Genomic DNA, 21,070 nt, shown 5'->3' on the forward strand with positions numbered 1-21,070 from the left:
CCTATATTTTCCAACATGCCTGATTCTCTGCATTTCATTTTTTTCAAATTGAATTTCAAATTCAAATTGCACAGCATTCATGTGCTTCTACAAGGAATTTGATTCCTTCATTAAAATCAATTGACAATGAGAGGAGTAGCCCATTTATCTTATAAAAAGTTAGGGTCCCTAGATTTTTTTAATGTGGGATCCTCAACAAATTTCATAACATTAATGTTTAGACCCTGTTTGATAATCATTTGGTTTTTAGTTTTTGATTTTGAAAATTAAGCTTACTTCATCCACATTTCTTACAATGATTTGCATCTTTCTTAAATACAAAGGCTGGATTCTTTGCCATCCAAACACAAAAATAATTTTTTGAGTCTACTTTTTTTAGTTCTCAAAATTTGACTTGATTTTTTAAACCTTTGGTGAAAAGAAAGAAGAAATTTGGAGGTGGAAGTAGCGACAGGCTTAATTTTCAAAAATAAAAACAAAAACACAAAATGATTCTCAGACGAGAGCTTAGAAATTTATTGGATACTTTTTAAATATTCAAGACCAAATATACACAAACATAAAAGTTAGTCTCCTTTTGGTAACCATTTGGTTTTTTATTTTTTATTTTTTTTGAAAATAAGCCTATTTCATCCATATTTCTTATAATGATTTGCATCTTTTTTAAGTACAATGGTTGAATTCTTAGCCAAATTCTAAAAACAAAAACTTCTTAGTTCTCAAATTTTGGTTTGGTTTTTTAAACCATTAGTGAAAAATAGAGAACAAAAGAAAAAACTTGTAGGTGGAAGTAGTGTCCGTAGGCTTAATTTTCAAAAATAAAAATAAATAATAAAATGATTACCAAACAAGAACTTATCGATTAAAATTTATAATTTTTTTAAATTTGGAATTGAATTGCAAGTGAAAATGTCAACATTAAATTTTTTTTTTTTTTGGGTACTAAATTAATTGTAAATTAATTGAGGAAATATAATTCTTTTGGTGATAGGTTGGAATTAAATGTTTGAAGGGTAATAATAATAAATACATAAATAAAATTGTAGTGTAGTGGGTTCCATTTACTGACAAAGTGATTTAATGTTGCCGAAAAGTTGGTCCATTCTATTTGACTAAACACACTTCCACTTCCAACTTTATTTCTACCCTTCGGTGGTGCCCACGCCAACCCACGGCTTCACTATTTGAGAAAATATATATATATATATATTGAAAAAAACGTGATTAAATTACAAATTTAATACCTACGATTTAGAGAAAGTCCAAATTTAGGAATTTAGTCCGAAGTGTTTATAATTAGAATTTAGTCTCAATAGTTTTATAACTTTTTTTTTTCATAATCCCTATAACATGGTCAGACAATAGGGATTATTAAAAATTCTAACTTTTTAAAATTATAAGAACTAAACTCTAACTTTCTTTAAATCTTAGGAACTAAATTTGTCAATTTATACTCCTAAACTTTAGAAGTTGTTTCGATTTAAACCCTAAACTAATAATTGTATCAATTTAAATCTTGAATTTTTATTGATATATCAATTTACGCTTTTCATTACATTTCATTTGAAAAAAAACTCGTGTGAAACTTATAATTTTATTAATTAAACCCCTAAACTTTCATAAATGTACCATTTTAGATTCTTAGATAAAATTTTCAAGAGTAAATTGATTCATTGAAAGTCGTACATGCATTAATTGTTCATTTTGTTAAACTAACATTTGAAGAATTCTACACACATTTTGGAATTAATGCATCTATGATTTTCAAAGGTAATCATAATGAAGAGTTTAAATTGGTTCGCTTATACAAATTTAAGAGTTTATTTTACTCAAATTATAAGTTCCACGTGATATTGGTTGAACGAAATATGAAGGGCGTAAATTGATATATTTACAAAAATTTAAAGTTTAAATTGATAAATTATTAGCTCAAGATTTTAATTGATATAACCCAAAGTTTAGGAGTATAAGTTAATATTGTCCAAACATTATTAAATATAAAATTTATTATAAATATTATGATAATAGATGTCCATTAGATGTTCATGCATAGTGTCCATTGACCATGTGTCATGCTCTCATTCCCCAAAGTGTTGTCCATGTAGCTCAACATTATAGTGTCCATGTAATTCACCCCCTACTTGTCAAATTGTCTATAAATAGTGGCATTTAGTAGATTTTAAAAGACACACATTGGCCAAAGTCTACGAAAATTAGAGAAAGTGGAGAACTTAGAGAAATTTCTCATTTTATATTTTGTTAATTTATTTTATTTTATTTATTTATATATTATGTTTAATTTATTTTAATATTTATTATTTTATTTTTATATTATTTTACATTTATTTTAATATTATATTTTATTGGTATCCATGTTCCCGTTGTGCTTCTCAAGTTCATAACACATTATCAACACGAGCTTTTTTAATTTCCCTCGCTGAAGGTAGGCCCTAAAGGTATGTCGATTTTTCTCTCGTAGTTATAATTAATAAATTAAATGTTATTTTACATATTTGATATACATTAAATTTCTAATATAAATATAATATTTTGTAATAGTATTACTATGAAAAATATTATAAAATTAGAATTTGTAGTTTGATATTAATGGTAATAATTATTTATCATTAGTACTTGATGCCAAAATACGCCTAGATGTCATAAAAATGTGATCATCAGAAAACAATTTTTCTTCCTAAAGCTCATCGATAACGGATGCACTTAAGGCTCCAAAATTTTTAATTAATATGTTAGAGAAAATATTTTTCTACATTTTAAATATGATCCTGCAATAGTAATATCAAGGGAAATATTTTAAAAGTATTATGCATTCAGTTGATGTCTTCCCGTGGTTGAATGAAATAACGAGTTATTGATTAAAAAAAAATATGAATATCAGCCAACTAGAGCAACAAAATTCCTTGAAGTGAATGTTATAAATTTTAATAATCGTGATGAAAAATCATGAATCTCGACCAACTGGAACAATAACATTATTTGAAGTGAATGCTATGAATTTTAATAATAATCGTGGTTGAGGTCGTGGTCGTGATCGTGACAAAAGAAGAAATAATTATTATTTTTGTGGTGGTCATTCTAATCATTCAAATTTCAAAACTCCACAAGATAAGAGTTCAAAAGGTATTGAAAATAAATGCTTCCAATGAAGAATGGCTGGGCATTGGTTACGTATCTGTCGTACGTCAAAACACTTAGTTGATCTCTATTAAGCCTCCCTGGGAAAAAAAGAAAAATATGGAAGCAAATTTTGCATACCAAGATAGTGACATATTTTACCCATCCCATATGACAAAGTTAGATGTGGCGGGCTTCTTTGAATCTCCTAAAGAGAAAATCGACAGAATTGATGGAACATCAAGTGTTTCCTTTGACTTTGAAAATATTTAGATTTAATTTTTTTTTTCATCTCCATGTTTTTTTTCCTCTTAGTAGATGTTAACCTTTGTATATTCTAAATGTTGTTTTATCGTAATTATTTTCTTTTAATGAAGAAACATGGATCATTTTCATATGTTGGGGGACTAAAAAATGAGTAAAGAAGATCTAAGTCTGGTAGATAGTGCAAGTACACATACAATACTTATAAATAAAAAAATATTTTTCAAAACTAACAATGCTGGAAGCAAAAGTCAATACAATATCAGGTTCTGCAAAATTTACAATTGACAATGCAATCAAAGAGAAATCTACTTAGTTTTAAAGATATGCATTGCAATGGTTATCATATTGAGACTGATAGAAAGAATAATATGGAGTATCTTTATATCATATCTATTGTCTTTTATAAAAACTTATACTGAAAGAATTGCTTGCTTTATCTTATGTATTATATTATACTCATATACGAGTAATTGAAATATGTGCAACAACGAACCTGAAGTTCATGAATCCAGACATATTTACAATTTGGCATGACAAATTAGGTCATCCATGGTCTATAATAATGAGAAGAATTATTGAGAATTCAAATGGACATCCATTGAAGAACTAGAAGATTCTTCAATATAATGAATTATCATGTGATGCATGCTCTCAAAGCAAACTACTCATTAGACCATCACCAGCTAAAGTGTGGATTGTATCACCTACATTTTTAGAACGAATTCATGGTGGTATATGTGGACCTATTAACCCACCAAGTAGACCATTTAGATACTTTATGGTATTAATAAACACATCTAATAGATGGTCACATTTGTGCTTATTATCAAGTAGAAATCTTGCATTTGCAAGATTACTTACTCAAATAATTAAGTTAAGAGCACAATTTCCTGATTATACAATTAAGACCATTCGTCTTGATAATACTGGTGAATTTACATCTCAAACTTTTGATAATTATTGTATGTTAATTAGGATAAGTGTTGAACATCCTATAACTCATGTTCCTACACAAAATAGTTTAGCATAATTATTCAAGTTAATTGCTAGACCATTGCTTATGAGAGCTAAGCTTCCTACATTTGTATGGGGACATGTTATTTCGCATGTAACGTCACTTGTATGCGTTAGGCTAGTAGCTTATCATAAGTACTCGTCATTACAATTAGATTATGACCATGAGTCAAATATTTCCCATATGATAAGTTTTTGATGTGTAGTATATGTTCTAATTGCTTCACCAACACATTAAGATGTGTCATCAAAGGAGGTTAAGAATATATATTAGATATGATTCCCTATCAATTATCAAATATCTTGAACCTCTGATGGGTGACGTATTTACTGCATGATTTTTTTATTGTCATTTTAACGAGACAAATTTTCCAACAATAGGAGGAGGAATTTAGAAGTTGGAAACATAAATTACACGGAATGCATAGTTATTGCCTCATTTAGATCCCCGTACAAATCAATGTGAATTTGAAGTTCAGAAGATAATTCATTTGCAAAATATAGCAAATCAGTTACTAGATGCATTTGTGGATGCAATAAAAGTAACTAAATCACATATACTAGCTGCAAATGTTCCACCGAAAATTGATATTTCAACACAGCAAGTTGTCACTGATGAGTCTAGAACACTCCAAAAGTGTGGTAGACCAGTGGATTCAAAAACTAAAGATCCTCGAAAAGGAAAAATAATTAATAGTAAAAAAGACTTGGTTGAGGATGTAAATACGAATGAAAAAAATCCTTGACATGACTAGTGAAGAAGGTGAAATACCTAAAGATAAGAATGAGATTTCAATAAACTATGTCATGACAAGAAAAAGATTGAACCGAACTTATGCAATTATTGAAAAAAAATTTGTATATAATGTTGGTCTTGATATTATATCTAAAAATGAGGATTCTAAACAAAAATTATTGAAGAATATCGACATAGAAAAGATTGGCGTTAGTGGAAAGAAGCAATCGAGGCGGAATTAAACTCACTTTCAAAACGTCAAGTTTTTGGACCAGTAATCTGAATACCAGAAGGTGTCAAATCTATGGGATAGAAATGGGTATTTGTGAGAAAAAGGAATGAAAATAATGTGGTCACAAGATATAAAGCAAGACTAGTTACATAATGTTTCTCACAAAGATCTAGTATTGATTATGAGGAGACGTATTCTTCAGTGGTAGATGCAATTACACTAAGATATTTAATTGTTCTGACTGTGTATGAAAATCTGGACATGCATCTTGTGAATGTAGTCACAACATATTTATATGGATCTTTAATAATGACATTTATATGAGAATCCCATAAAGATTTAAGGTACCTGAAACATATAAATCAAATTCCCGGGAATTGTATTCAATAAAGTTACAATATGAATTGAAACAATCAAGACAGATTTGGTACAGTCACCTGAGTGGACATTTGTTAAAAGAAGAATATCATAATAATCCAATATATCCATGTGTCTCTATAAAGCAATCACAAATAGTATTTGTTATTATAATTATATATATCGATGATTTAAATATAATTGGAACTTCTGAAAAGCTTTCAAAGGCAATAGAATATCTTAAGAAATAACTTCGGACTAAAGATCTCGGAAAAACAAAATTTTGCCTTGGTTTACAAATTGAGCATTTAGCAGATGAGATATTTGTTCATCAATCAACTTATACAGGAAAAATTTTGAAAATATTTTATATGAACAAAGCACATCCATTGAACTTTCCAATGGAAGTTCGTTCATTAAATGTGAGGAAAGATATATTTCGACCTCAAGATGATAATGAAGAAATTTTTGGTCTTAAAGTACCATATCTTAGTGCAATTAGTGCACTTATGTATCTTACTAGTAATACAAGATCATATATTGCATTTTCAGTAAATTTATTAGCAAGAAATAGTTCTTCTCCAACAAAAAGACATTGGAACGGAATTAAGCATATATTCCGTTATCTCTGAGGAACGATTGATATGGGTTTGTTTTATTCAAATAAATCAAATTTTGATCTAGTTGGTTATGCAGATTATGGATATTTATCTGATCCACACAAAGCTAGATCTCAAACAGGTTTCTATTCACATATGGAGAAACTGTTGTATCGTGACGGTTAGTGAAACAGACCATAACGGTTATTGAAGGGAATCGAATTCTTGTGGAAGTGTGAGACCGCATTGCATTTTGTTTTTCAGTTTTTAAGGAAACAAAAACAACAACGAAAAAAATAATTGATAAATATTATAGGAAGCATGCTTTAAAAGAAGAAACAAAGGGATAAAGCAATAAAACTTTGTTGAATCCCAAACTTCTCTATAAATCCTCTTATTTTGATCACGAACATCTCTTCACGATCAAGGACACCATCCTATGAATAACCTTGTTATTCTCTAGGAATCCAAGGGTAGAAGAGTGGTCTCTATCACCTTGGAGGAGGAAGAATAATAGAGAATGGTTGAGAGAATAAAATTTGAGAGGAAATTAGATGGAGGCTAGAATTTTTCACAATGAAATTTCATCCCCTTAATTGGCCATAAGAGATATTTATATGGAGAAGGGTTTACCCCTTTTCCAAGTCTTTCCCAATTTACCCTTAAGTCTAATTAATTAAATAACATTTATTCAATTAATTAACATACCAATTAAATAACCATATATATTAAATCTAATTTAATATATATAGTTAATTAATAAATATCATATGTTTATTTGCCTTCACCTCTCAAAATTAATTAATTAATTCTTCATGAATATAATTCATAAGAATTTAATATTTGAATCTTATTCAAATATTTCTCTCTTAATTATAGATCACATATATAATTAACCATGTCATATTAATCTCATTAATATACTATTTCATCAATTGACTTGAACAATTCAAATCATTCCTCTTATCTATCATTTAGTAAGCTAACAATGAGACTTTATGGACCTACAAATTATAAGCTCCAATGATATGAGATTAATTAATCAAACTCTTTAATTACATTAATCAATCTTCATTAACTACCGGTTACTTCACTAAAGACTGATAACTGCACTCTTTGCATTGTAGATATATTTTTGTGTTCATGGATATAACCAATCAACTGTGAGTCAACCCTTCACAAATTGCTCATAACTAAAGTTGGGTCAAATTATCATTTTACCTCTGTAGTTACCTCTAACTCTTTAAGTACCACTGATTCCTCTAATGAACAAACATTTTATAGTCCAACTATAAACTTACAACTCTCGAGCTAGTGAGAGGTTGAGACCTCAATGTTTAAAACCCATAATCAACTACTAAGAGAGCAATTTATGTACTTTCCCTAAAGACGGGAATGAGTGAATTCCATCTTATGTAGTTGTGTTCCCGGCTCCCTACTTGGACAGATCCCCAAAATGGTAGGCTTGTTGAGTCGACTAACAAAGCCACTCTCACCCATGCAAATCAAAGGATTGCCCTTATAAACAAGAGTTCACAACTCACTCAGAATTAAAGTCAAGTTACCTATGGTCATCCTAGTGAAATGTAAGCCTCTTCCAGTAACGGTGTTATATAGAGAGATTATTCATTTTGCGGTCTGATCTTATACAAACTCTTTTTGTAGAATACCCCGCTCGCATGTCTCCACAAGATCAGGATCTAATCATTTGTAGCAACAACAATTATAACATCTACAAAGCGGGTCATATTCGTAGTCTCACCAAGATAAGGTACCTAGCCTTATCCATCTACTATAAACCATTTAGGTTATCACTTAAACATAATCAACCCGTATGTCTCCATATACATGTTTAAGTTTCATAAAATAACATTGGATCTTTGTTTATTAGTTGAATTAATGCAGTCTAAACGTCAACAAAATACCTTTCATTTTATTAGATATGTAATTTGTATTTACAAACTACAAGACATGAAATTTAGGACATCAACTTCAATAGCTAATTCATCAAATCATGCTTAAATTCTTGCAATTCACGTGGCTAGTCGAGAATATGTATGGCTAAGATCAATGACTCAACACATTCGTGAAATATGTGGTTTGTTTTCTAATAAAAATCTTCCTACAATATTATACAAAGACAACATAGCATGCATATCCCAAATCAAAGGAGGATATATTAAAGGAGATAGAATAAAGCATATTTCACTAAAGGTTTTCTACACTCATGATCTTGAAGAAAATGGCGACATCACTGTACAACAAATTTGTTCGAAAGATAACCTGGCAAACTTATTTACAAAGGCATTATCTACTGCCATCTTTGAAAAACTGGTGCATAAAATTGGAATGCGGTGAGTCAGAGATCTCAAGTGATGTTTCTATGAGGAGATGAAATATGTACTTTTTTCCCTTCACTAGGATTTTTTTCCCATTGGGTTTTTCCCTAGTAAAGTTTTAACAAGGCTTCATATATATAATGGGCATCAAAGGGGGAGTATTATAAATATTATGACAATAGATGTTAGATGCTCATACTTAGTGTTCATTAGCCATGTGTCATGCCCTCATTTTCTAAAGTGTTGTCCATGTGTCTCAATATTACACATTATTAGTGTCCATGAATCCATCTCATACTTGCCAAATTGCTTATAAATAGTGGCATTTGGTGGGTTATGGAAGAGACACACACATTGGGCAAAGTGAAATTGGAGAAAGTGGAAAACTTAGAGAAATTTCTTATTTTATATTTTGTTAATTTATTTTATTTTGTTAATTTATATATTATGTTTAATTTAAATAATCCTATTCATTCTATTACTATATTATATTATATTTATTTTAATATTATATTTGATTGGTATTGTGTTCCCGTTGTGCTCCTCAAAATTCACAACATGAAAGAAGAAAAAAAAATTATTATTCTCCTCGCCAAAATTAATCACCACCCACTTACGTGGGGTGAGAGAAAATAATAGGAAGGGAGTTGTAAATCCCTTCCTTATTATTTAAATAAAATAATATAAATATAAATATGATAACTAACTTATCGTATTATATATATATATATATTAAATTATATGTTATATCAAATATAACATATAACCTATAGTTTTAGTATTGTATCACATACAATATAAACTATAGTTTCTTTTCTCTTTTATATGGCATTTAATATAAATCATATTTATATTAAAGTTAACAACTATGAATTCAATTCATAAAAATTATATTTGAATCTCATTCAAATACTTATTTCCTCCCATTAAGCTATAATGTATCAAATACATTATGACAATCATATCATATATAATTGAAACAACTTAATTGTATCATATATAATTAAATCCCTTTATTAATTTGAACAATTCAAATTAATCCAAAAACTGATTCTCAACTATATTTAATTGAGCTACCAAGGGGACCTTATGGACCTGTAGCTTGAAGCTCCAACGGTACATGAATAATTAATTAAACTCTTTAATTACATTGTTCACCATCTGTTAACTGTCGGACACTCTACTATTCGCACTATAGATATACTTCTGTGTCCATTGGATATAACCAATCAACAGTACGATGACCCTTCATAAATTTTTCGTAAGTATAGCTAGGTCAAATTACCGCTTTGTCCCTGTAGTTACATCTAACTCCTTAAGTACCACTTATCCCTCTAATGAACAATAAATCATAATCCAACTATGACTAAATCCCTCTCTGGCCAGGAGAGGATATGGCGCCACATTGTTTAAGACCCGGAATCAACCCTTTAAGGGAGCAATTTATCTACTAACCCCTGCCTCGGGGAATGAGTGAATTCCATCTTGTGTAGTTGTGTTCCCAGGTCCCCAATCAGATGAATCCCCAAAATGGTAGGCTTGTTGAGTCGGTGATCTGGTCACTCTTACCCATACAAATCAAAGGACCGCCTTCAAAGGCAGGAGTTCACAACTCACTCAAGATTCAGGTCATGTTACCTATGGTCATCCTGGTGAAATGTAAGTTTCTATTATGAACGACATTATATAATGAGACATAACATTTTGTGGTCCGGTCTTATACAAATTCCTTTGTATAAAATATCCCCATTCGTATGTCTATACATGAATGATCAGGATCAGATCATTTGTAGCACTTTACAACAAATGTAACACCTATAAAGTGGCCATACTCGTAGTGTCACCAGGACAAGGTATCCAGCCTTATCTGTCTACTACAAACCATTTAGGTTATCACTTAAACATGATCCATCCGTATGTCTCTACATACATGTTTAAGTTACAAAGATAACCTTGGATGTTAGTTTATTTGTTTGTGGTTAATGAAACTAAAATATCATATATTTTATAGACAATGAATAAAATATCAAATATTTTATTAAATACATATGAGTTTATTCAACAATGTTTACAAACTATAGGACCCTATGAGATTTAGGGCATCAACTCAACAATCTCCCACTTGACCTAAAGCTAGTGGGGTGTAAAATATAATCAAAATACAAAGTACACAAATAATAAACTAGGGCATAACACGCGCCCAGTATAATATCTCCCACTTGCCCTAGTCCAGACATGGCCTATCCATAGACCTATACTCTGCAGGTGACCCTCAAATACCATAGCCATAAGGGCTTTTGTAAACGGATCAGGGACGTTGTGCTCCAAAGCTATTTGCATGACAACCACGTCCCCTTGATGCAAAATCTCTCGGATGAGATGATACTTCCGCTCTATATGCTTTCCGCGCTTGTGACTCCTAAGCTCTCAGGAATTAGCCATATCACCACTATTATCACAATAAAGTGTGATAGGATTTGACATGTCTAGAACAACTTCAAATCAGTCAAGAATTTCCTAAGCCAAACGGCTTTCGTAGTAGCTTCACAAGCCACTACATACTCAGCCTCCATGGTGGAGTCAGCGATGCATCCTTGCTTGGTGCTTCGCCATACTATTGCCCCTCCGTTAAGAGTGAACACTAATCCTCATGTGGATTTCTTAGAATCCTTATCAGTCTGAAAATCAGAGTCCAAATATATCGTAAAGATTAAATCCTTAGAACCATACACAAGCATGTAGTCCCTCGTTCTCCATAGATACTTAAGGATGTTTTTAACGGTTGTTCAGTGATCTAATCTTGGATTAGATTGATATCTACTGACTATCCTCACCACATAGTAGATGGCAGGTCTAGTACATAACATCGCATACATCTAACTGCTCATAGCAGATACATAAAGGATCTGTCTCATCTCCTCAACCTCTTGAAGTGTCTTAGGACACTGTTCCTTAGATAATGTAACTCCGTGCCTGAAAGGCAAAAAGCCTCTCTTGGAGTTCTGCATCGAATATTTGACAAGCATCTTGTCAATATAGGACGCCTGAGACAATGCTAGCATTTTGTTCTTCGATCTCTAAAGATCTGAATACCTATAACAAACTGAGCCTCTCCCAAATATTTCATTTTGAATTGGGTCACTAGCCAGTTCTTAACTGTTGTCAGTAAAACTACATCATTCCCAATTAGTAGGATATCATCTACATACAACACTAGAAAAACTACTAAATTATTGATGATCTTCTTGTATATACAAGGCTCATCAACATTTTAATCAAAGCCATAATATTTGATCGCAGTATCAAACCTTATGTTCCAAGATCGAGAAGCTTGTTTTAGTCCATAAATGGACCGATTAAACTTGAAAACCTTTTGCATTTGACCTTGGGTTATGAATTCCTCGGGTTGCACCATATAAATAGTCTCCTCAAGATTTCCATTCAGAAATGCAGTCTTGACATCCATTTACCAAATCTCATAGTCATAATATGAGACAATGGATAGGAGGATCCAGATAGACTTAAGCATGACAATAGGCGAGAAAGTCTCCTCATAATCAACTCCCTCAACTTATGTATAACCCTCTGCCACCAGTCTAGCCTTGAAGGTTTGCATCTTCCCATCAACACCCCGTTTCCTCTTATAGATCCATTTACAACCTATAAATTTAACCCCATCAGGTTGATCTACAAGATCTCATACGGAATTGAAGTACATAGACTCCATTTCGAGATCCGTGGCTTTGATCCATTCATCTCTATCAATATCCTCCATTACCTTCTTGTAAGTCAATGGATCCTCAACTTCACCATCAACTACCATAGTTAGGATTTCAGTTAAACCCATATAGCAAATAGGTGGGTTCTCAATCCTCCCACTACGTCGAGGTTCCCTCAACACTTAAGGTGGATTTAACCTACTAGATGAACCTACTTCAACAACTCTTGTTGAGGTATTAGGTTCTTCAACAACTCTTATTGAAGATTCAATAGTTTCTTTAGAAATCTCATTCAACACAATCTTACTTCTAGACCTATGCTCCCTTATGTGGTATTCTTCAAGAAAAGTAATATTTGTTGATTCAAGTACTTTGTTTTATTTAGGATCAAAAAAGTAACCACCTCTCGTTCCTTTGGGGTAGCCTACAAATAAGCACAACCTTGAACATGGTTCTAATTTCTTAGGATTAGCTTCAAGCACATGTGCTGGGCAACCCCAGATTCTGAAATGAAATAAACTAGCTTTACGACCATTCCATAACTTCAAAGGTGTTTTAGCAACACTCTTGGAGGGAATGTAGTTCAGGATATACGTTGCAGTCTCCACTACGTAACCCCAAAACAAGTCAGGTAAGGAAGTCTAACTCATCATAGATCGAACCATGTCCAACAGGGTTCGATTTCTCCTTTTTGATACACTATTTTGCTGAGGTGTACCAAGTGCTGAGAGTTGGGATACAATTCCATTATCTATCATATATTTCTGGAATGTTAAATCCATAAACTCTCCACCTCAATTAGATCAAAAAAATTTAATCATTCTATTTAATGCATTTTCAACTTCAACCTTGAATTCTTTGAAATTTTAAAAAGATTCAGACTTATGTTGCATTAAATAAACGTACCCTGAATAATCATCAGTAAAAGTGATGAAATATTCATAACCTCCCTTAGCTTTTACATTCATCGGACCACAGAGGTCTAAATGTACTAGCTCTCGAGGTTCTTTGGCCCTATGACCTTTTCCAGTAAAAGGTCTCTTAGTCATCTTTCCTTCAAGGCATGACTCACACACAGGTAAAGAATTTTCTCCTAACTCGCTTATAAGTTCATTCTTCACCAACCTCTCAGTCCTATTGAGATTGATGTGTCATAATTTTAGGTGCCAAAGTTGGATATTTTTCTTTGGAGAAATTTTAGGTCTTTTATGTTGAGTTATTGCAGTTTTAAACATCTTTATGTTATAGAGGGCATTTGTTGCTAACGGCCTTAGCACATACAAATTATTTTCCAGTTTTCCAGAACAAATATCAACATCATTCTCTGTAATAAACACTTTATTAAAAGAAAAATTGATATTATATGTTTTTTCTAACAAGCATTTTATAGAAACTAAGTTCCTTTTTAAGTTAGGAACTACAAATATATCTTTTAAAATAAGAAATTTGGTCTGTAAAGTCAACCAGAGACCTCCCACTACCACAGCTGAGACGATGTGGCCGGTTCTAACATGCATCGTCATCTCACCAACATCTAGTTGCCGCCAGGAACTAATTCCCTTGAATGAAGAACAAACATGGTTAGTGACCCAGAGTCAATAATCCAGGCAGAATTATCATTCTCCACTAAACAAGTTTCCAATACAAGAAAATCATATTTACCATGTTTGGCCTTCTTCTTTTCTGCCAAATATCTGGGGCAGTTCCTCTTCTAATCCCATCTTGGTTGCAGTGGAAACATTTTCCTTTATCAACCTTGATAGGTTGTCTACCCCTATTCGCAGCAACTATTGGGTTAGCAGCCTTCCCCTTTTCACCCTTCTTTTTCTTCCACTTTTTGGTGCCGGAGGAAGAATCTATAGACTTAGTTCCAGAGGTCGAACCTTTATGAAACTTTTTAAAAGATGAAGCAACATTTGCTACACCTTTTTTCTCCTTGCTTTTTAACAAGGATTGGAAGGTCTATAGCTCGTTAAGCAGGGTAGTCAGGTTGTAGTCAATCCTGTTCAAAACAGCATTGCTACGAAAGTGCAAAAAACTTTTAGGTAAAGATTCTAGTATTATGCTAACCTAGTTGGCCTTATTGATGCTTGACCCGTTCGTCTCCGCCACGTTGAAGTGGATCATCATGTTGAGAACGTGTTCTCGAACAGATGCCCCTTCTTGCATACGGGCATTGAATATGTACTTCAGAGCGTCACGCCTGAGCTGTACAAACAGCTGTCCGAACATTCCCCTCAAGGACTCCATGATCTCATATGTTGTGAGCATGGGCTCATGCTTCTTGGCCAAGACTTCATTAAGACTTGCCGAGATGTACACTCGATCCTTTTCGTTTGCCCTTTTCCAATGCTCATATGCTTCCCGAATATTTCGAGGAGCATTGGCAGGTGGAAGGGGAGGATACTCCTCCATCAGGACAAAGCGAAGATCATTGATGATCAGAATAGTATTGATTGTGTTTTTCCAACTAACATAGTTTTCACTTGTTAATTTATCGGCAGCTAGTAAACTTAGAGTAGCAGTAGCCATATTAATGAAATTTGATGAAAAAGAACAAACTTATTTTAGTCTACTTGCATTAAACCACTTTAATAAAACCAATCAATTATTAGCAAGATGGTCTAGTGTACCCTAAGTGACATCTATTTTGCAATGATGTTTCAGTGGGGCAGGACAAAAGTCACCATAGGGTGATCAAATGCCCCTTCACTGAAATGAGACATTCTCAACCATTAGATAGAAACAACTCCTTGTCTGGTAACTAATAGTCACCATTGTTCGATCCAGAATTTGTTAACATCCTTAACAATTCTGTGTAAGTGTAACCCCTTATTTTAGGTTCTAGAGTTCTACTCCAATGAGCCAACTGATAACTTGTAGAAATACAAGTTATTTATGCCACTTTATCTAGATATTACAGCCAAAAGTTAGTAAATATGCGTCGATTGTATGAAGATTAGCTTAAAATTACAATAATTATAAATTATCACAATTACACCCATTAACGTCATAAAGATGGAAGACAAGCCAAATTTTACTCTGTTTTGCAATATACCAAGTCACCGCTTGCGCTCAAGGCTCAAGAAGAACTGATCAACGCATCTTTGTCACATTGCGCCCGTCAATCAACAATGAAGAGACGATCACCGCAATAATGGCGCAATGCGACAGTCGATCTAGAGCTAACTTTCAACCGCATGCGGTAATAAAAACAAACACCGCATACGAATACTCGATCGAAAGATGCAACTGAGCAACGCAAAAGCGGAGGATTAAGACACGTGTACAACTAACGGTTGTGCAGAATTGACGGTCTGATTGCACAACAGAAGGAATAATATCCCTCCATCTTTAGAATTACCATAACCATTAGTAGGGACCACAAGGCCGGAGTCAAAGACCTGCACCTATAAATACCCTATAGATTTAAGAGAAAACATATGTTACTTGATACAGGGCTAAGTGCTACTAAACTGTTGAGAGAAAAGGCTAAGCTGAGTGCTTAAGTGAAGAAATCCAAGAAGAAGACGAGATAAGACCGAGAGGTGAATCTCAGATCTAATCTGCCGAATACCCGATCGGAAACTCTGTGCATAGATCTCTACTACCGGTGGAGCAAGCCTGAGAGGGAAGCTCTCCCTACCATCAAATCCATCCTATCCGGCTAGCAGATCTCCATTGAATCAGTGCCAAGACATTGGCACTTGTTTGTATCTGTTCTATCTCTTTCATCGTTGTATTTCACTTTCTCTTTATCTTTTCATTCACACACCATGTATCAAACGCTTAATAGATATATTAAATGTTTCGATAACTTTCATACCATTCTCTGTCTATTTCCGTTCCTCCATTAATCATTTTCTCCATGATATCTTTTTAATCCCCTGATAGTTAATATGAATCAAACAAGTATTTACTTTGTGTTAAAGGTATAAAATGCATTTAGCTATGCTAGACGGCATCTTCACCTGTGAGAGCAGAAGTGAAAATACCATTTTGATCTATCGAGAGAGGGTTAGAAGAATGCGTTAACTAAAGCGAGTAGTACTTCCATACATGGAAGCAACCTTGCGTTCATTACGTTATTCTCTGTTTCACCACAGACATGTGGGAGCGTGGCCGATTACTGAAAGGTGTATGCCAAGAGAAGAGCGGAACAATATTTCTAGCTTCAACGCAATTGAGAACTTGCATTGTTTATATTATTTATCTTTCTCTTTCTATTCTATTCATAAGACTTGACGCCGCATTCCACGTCTTTACATAACTTTCACAGCCAGCCTTGACTCCAGCATCTTGTAACATGAAGCATGTATCTTATATCGTCTAGCTTAGGTTTATTGTATTTTATGTTATTATCGCATCTTTATTGCTTTACTTTATTTTATCGCAATTTATATACCTGTACAAACACATTTTTAAATATTGAAAACCTGATCGCATATATCGTGAACATATCACAATAACCTAAAATAGTCCCTGAGTTCGACCTCGGATCACACCAAGAAACTTGCGGTGGAATTACACTTGGTTCCATCGTAAGGAAACTTGTGACAACGCATGACATACTACGTGAACATCCATAATTAACGCATATCTTGCAGTAGTATCGCATCATTTCGAGCATAGAACATCATCAAGCATACCTATCAGCGATTCGTCAACACCAACCGTAGGAAAAAATCGATTGGAACATGAAACTAAAGCAACCCTATCCATTTTTGGAGATCAAATAAAGTGTCATGCAATACAACCATCCTTTAGGGGGACACCCACGATGCCATGAGGCGATGCATGAAACTTTATTTAACTTATGAGAGAGACTGAGGGATGTGTCATCACATGTCTCGCTCCCACTTACTATAAACACTCTCTCCATTCACCTTACCTACCCAAATGCCACCCGTAGAGGGACATCCATAGTGCCTCGAGGCCGAGAGTAGATCACACGATGTGAACTTTTAGGGAGAAATGTGTAGAGGCAAAATGAAGTATCATATACCCCATTTTCCTCCCATTGAGTGTTCTACCTAGGGTTAATTAACTTAGGAAAATTCAGCTACTAATTTTATCTAATTGTTTGTTTAATTTGCTAAAAAAAACTCTTGTCTTTGATGATAAAACAATTTTGATCAAAGTCTCATTAAACTCTTTAATAGACTTTCATCAAACTTGCATGCATATAACAAATCTATCTAATTCACCTTTCTAGGTAGGTTCCTAGGTAAGGGAGCGGCGTTTCCATCAACTTAAGTACCCCAGCCTATTCAAAACCCGCCTTAGACAAAAGATCCCTTATAGATACATTTGTTATATATTTAATCTTTTATTAAGAATCAATTTAATCTTATTAAACTGATTAAAAGATTGAACTTAGATTTCTAATCTCATTAGAAATGTGATCTTATGTCTATCTCAATCATATTTTAAAACAATTTTAAAAAATGATTATAGCCTAAGGTTTTCATGCAACTCTTTATTAGTGATTTTAATTCTAAATTCATTTAATTATAACAATTATAAATAAATGATACTATTGAAAACCAACAATTGCATGCTAGACATACTTTAGTTAATATAACATTTATAAATTAACCTAAGGTAATGTCATGTTTCATGCAATATTCATTCATTACTAATATATAACATTTATATAACTAAGTAATGAATCATGCTATAACATACATTCCATACATCCATTAAACTATATATTATAATACTTATAATATAAATGATGCATAGATATGCTATAATACATGCATACATATACTATAGTACTTATACTATATGATGCATGAGCATGCTTTGTGTAATTTAAATCATGCATATTCATATATTATAACATTTATAATATAAAATGATGCATGAACATAAATTCATAACCTATGGTAGGTTTTAAAACTATATGACATACATTATGACATATAATATAAAACATACATTGCATGTATATTTATTCTAAAAGTTGATGGATCGGGATAGGACCTCTTAAAAAAACAAAAAGCTAACTATTACAAGATTTTAGTCAACTAGTTCGGAACAGATGAACCAGGTTTTGAACCGTTCGAATTGAATTGCCCTTCAAAGAACCACCTTGCTACTGATCGTGTAGCAAATGGTCTATGCGATAAGCATGAAAAACTACATGATCGCGCAGTTAGAAACTATGCGATGAGCATGAAAGACTATGCGATCGTGTAGCAAATAACCATGCGTTGAGCATCTAAAGACTTCATGATCGTTTAGCAAGCAACTAGGCGATCTTATAGCAAATGCAACACGATCGTGTAGCAAACTCTACACGATCAAGTAGCATTAGCTATGCAATCGTTTAGCAAATGTTACACGATCGTGTAGCAAAAGCTACCTGATCGCATAACAAAGCTACCTGATCATTTAGCTATAGCTACACGATATGGAACCTCTGTGTTGTCTTCTCCATCGAAACAACGCTTTGCAACCCTTCTTTGAAGCAACCTTAGAACTTCACGAGCGACTCAAAACTTACAAATTACAGGCTCGCTTGCAACAATTAATGCCCAAAAACGCAGGGGCCTTTACAAACCAAATTTGTAAAATTAAAGAAAGCCTTAAACAGAGAGTTCTATCCCAAAACATCCATCAACAAATTCATCCACAACTATTCATCACATAAATAGAATGCAAATAATAAAACCCACCATTACCATAAAACAATTCATACAAGAATAAAATTTGGAATTAGAAACCTACAACCTGGCTCTGATACCAATTGAAGGAACTCTAATGAGGAGAACCTTGAGCGGAAATAGGGGTGTACATAGTCCGGGTTGGAAGATTTTTGTGGACCAACCCAAAAATTCGGTTTGGCTAATAATGAACCCTATTAGTTCTTTTTTGGAGGGTCAACCCAACCCAAAATTTTCGGGTTGGGCCGAGTTGGGTCACCGGTTCTTATTCTATTTTAATTGAATGTTTTTTTTATCTTCTAATTTCATTTACTATATTATCAGGTCGGGTCTGGTTGACACCGACCCTGAAATGGGGTAATCCGAGATCCAACCCCAATTTACTCTTTTCTACTAACATTTTAACCCAACCCACCCAAACCCTTGCAGTTTGGGTGGGATTCCAGGGTTGGTCGCGATGTTACGCGAATTTTTGAACACCCTAAGGTAGAAACGGATCGACATTCCATAATCTATGAATACAAAGTTTTATAGTAAACAACAATAAGATATGCATTTAATCAAATATACAACATGCTTTAAAAGAAAAGGGTTAAAAAAACCTCACATTTGAAGACCTTTTCTTCACGATTTTCCTCGAACGAATCACTCGAACAACCTAAAGACCTTCTTCAAATAAAACCTCGAAACCAAAATCGGACACTACCACATGGATACCTGGTAATTTCGGGTGAGAACCCAGAAGTTGTGGACTACTGACTATTCTTTGGTTAAGAGGGGAAAGCTTAATGTGTAGAGGAAGAAGATTGAGAATTTTCACACAAAACTCAAAGACAACAGAACACTTCTGTCTTTCTTAATCGTTAACACAACAACACACAAGAAGAGAGAAATATTTTTTCTTTTTAATCTTACTTACCAAAAAATAACTACCACTCACTAATGTGGGTGGAGAGAAAAGATAGGGAAGAAATTGTAACTCCCATTCCTTATTATTAATAATAATAATAATATAAATAAAATATGATAACTAACTTATCATATTATAATAATATAATAATATAATATATATATATTAAATATATGCTAATACAATATAACATATAACCTATGTTTTGATATTGTATCACATACAATATAAAACTATAGTTTCTTTTTCTCTTTTATATGGCATTTAATATAAATCTTATTTATATTAAATGTAACAACTATGAATCCAATTCATAGAAAACTATTTTGAATTCTCCTTCAAATATTTATTTCCTACCATTAAGCTATAATGTATCAAATACATTATGACAATTTATTCACATATAATTGAAACAACTTAATTATATCATATATAATTAAATCCTTCTATTAACTGAACCAATTTCAAATTAATCCAAAAAATAGATTCTCAACTAAATCCTATTGAGCTATCAAGGGGACCCTCATGGACCTGTAGATTGAAGTTCCAACAGTACATAAATGATTGATTAACTCTTTAATATTATATTATTCACCATCTCTGTTAATATCGAGCACTCCACTAAGACCGACAGTTGCACTCTTTGCACTACAGATATATTTCTATGTCCACTGGATATAACCAATCAATAGTATGACAACCCTTCACAAATTGCTTGTAAGTACAACTAGGCCAAATTTACTTGTTTTTCTCCTGTAGTTACACTAACTTCTTAAGTATCACTGATCCCTCTAATGAACAATAGATCATAGTCCAACTATGACTAAACCCCTCTCGGACCAGAGAGGTTGTGGCGCCACATTGTTCAAGACCGGAATAACTTTTAAGGGAGCAATTTATCTACTTTACCCATGCCTCGGGAAAGGAGTGATTTTCCATCTGTGTAGCTGTGTTCCAGCTCCCTATCAGACGAATCCCAAAGTGTGTAGGAATTATTGAGTCGACAATCTGACCACTCTCACCCATCCAAATCAAAAGACCGCCTTCATGAGCAAGAGTTCACAACTTACTCAGGATTCAGGTCATGTTAC

The sequence above is a fragment of the Benincasa hispida genome, chromosome 4 (assembly GCF_009727055.1).
Source record: "Benincasa hispida cultivar B227 chromosome 4, ASM972705v1, whole genome shotgun sequence".
Classification (NCBI taxonomy): Eukaryota; Viridiplantae; Streptophyta; class Magnoliopsida; order Cucurbitales; family Cucurbitaceae; genus Benincasa; species Benincasa hispida.